This window comes from Poromitra crassiceps (assembly GCF_964638095.1).
Source record: "Poromitra crassiceps genome assembly, chromosome: 2".
NCBI lineage: Eukaryota > Metazoa > Chordata > Actinopteri > Beryciformes > Melamphaidae > Poromitra > Poromitra crassiceps.
This window is the reverse complement of record NC_139624.1, coordinates 66,871,741-66,873,587: the sequence shown is the minus strand read 5'-3', so window position 1 is coordinate 66,873,587 and position 1,847 is coordinate 66,871,741. Positions and strand designations below refer to the sequence as shown.

At 44.4% G+C, this 1,847-nt stretch overlaps 1 long non-coding RNA gene across 1 annotated transcript; it reads right to left on the bottom strand.

The window, feature by feature from the left end:
- Window positions 1-409: 409 nt before the first annotated feature.
- LOC310772554 lies at window positions 410-1,210 on the bottom strand. The gene is made up of 3 exons (XR_014552501.1): window positions 892-1,210; window positions 580-734; window positions 410-470 (listed from the first exon to the last, which is right to left on the bottom strand). It is a non-coding gene; the product is annotated as an uncharacterized lncRNA (long non-coding RNA).
- Window positions 1,211-1,847: the final 637 nt, after the last annotated feature.

Below are 1,847 nucleotides of genomic sequence, written 5' to 3'. Positions count from 1 at the left end.
TTGCGGTTAGGGTTGGGTACCGTTCACATATGAATCGATACCGGTACGGTACCGGTACCTGGAATTCGGTACGGTACCAAAAACGGTACCTTTTTCGATACTTTTTTGAGTAAAAAAAAAAAATTTTGCTACAACAAAAATGTACAGTTTCTAAAACAAATAAGTCCAAACTTCTCAATTTCAACATTGTTCTTTATTTAGATTTTTTTTTGTTTAGCAGCAGCACCCAACAAAATAAAACCCCTCCCTCCCTCCCTCCCTCCCTCCCTCTTCCCTCCCAAACCAAGAGTTTACTTGTGCAAGGTAATGGTCTGCTCCATCCATCAGCGGCCACTGCAATATGGTCAACTGCCCTGAGTTCCTCCTTCACATTCTTCTTCTCAACACGACACCAAGCTGGAATAAGTATGTTTGTGAGAAGGTCTCTGGAGGGAGGGGAGTATTTTGGGTTCAGGGTCCCTGTCATCTCCCTATATATAGACAATAAAAATAACTATTGTTAGTAACTTAGCTTACTCTATGAATATCACACACACACACACACATTATCACCCATTTATACATAAATAAATAATTTACCTGAACCATGGAGACTCCACCGTTGCGAAGGGCAACATGCCTTTTACAATGAAGGCAGTCACTGGCCCTGTGGCACTCATTTACTTTCTGCCGGGGTAAAGCTGCTTTCTTCGCCAGGGTGAAGGGTGTCTCCTGTGCGACTCTCACACGGTGGCCTAGCAAAGAAAGCAAGAGTGTAACGTTGAATAACACGTCTCACGGTGACACGAACTGAGGATAATAATAACGTTAGCAACGCTAGTTACGCTACTAAACATGCTAAGCTATAAGCTACAACTATCCAGCTAACGTTAGCTAATTAAATGACGTTACCTGATGTTGAAGAAGTCGACGCCTCACTTGCGACACTTGAAGTTTCGTCGTCGTCGCTGTCCGTTTCAGCTAACGAAGCAGAGGAGCTGCTGGCTGTAGGTGCTTTGCTGCTGGTGGGGCTGCAGCGTCCACCCTCAGGCTATCGAACACTTTACAGTCTTCCGCATTTAAAAAGATTTTATGCTTGACCAAGTGTTTCCTCAAGTTAGAGGTGTTCCCCTGGCCAGCTTTGCACTTCGCATCGCAAATGTTACAGCGAGCGTTGTCTGAGTCTATCTTTGTGAAGTGTAGCCAGTGCCACACTTTGGACCGCAAGCGAGAGGCCATCTTCTTCTCTTCAGCTTGTTTTGGCAGTGACGTGATGACATAACCCACCCTCGTGTGTGTTGCCTTCAAGTTTGCGTCGGAATTTCTATCTCGCTCGCTGTCTTTGTATCACTGAGATGCGTTCAAGTACCGACATTTTTAAATTATAATAGAAAAAAAAAAGTACCGAAATGAGGTACCGTTTCATGTCATGTGAACTGATACTCGGTAGTACCGCCCACTTTCGGTCGGTGCCTGTAAAAGTACCGAGTTCGGTACCCATCCCTACTTGCGGTCCACATAGTTAACTAACCGAGATAACTGTGGAAGTGATTGTAGATGGATGTTCATGGCTGCCATGTGAGAAAAGTCCAAGTGTAAGCATCACTGTGGCAGTGTACATTTGTTCTCAATAAAAATAGCTTGTTTCATTACACTGTACATTCTGCTTCAACTATAGTGAGGAGATCCCCTAGGAAGAAGCAGAACCTGCAGCCAGCTGCCATTATCCCTATGAAGACCCCTGCCAAGAAGCTGTCAAAGATGGCAGGTAAGCATCCATATTTGCAGCAGCGCACTTTAATTTTTAACCATATTGTCTATAGGGCTGTGACAGCACTGAATTTTGTTACCATGATGGAACACTAGCG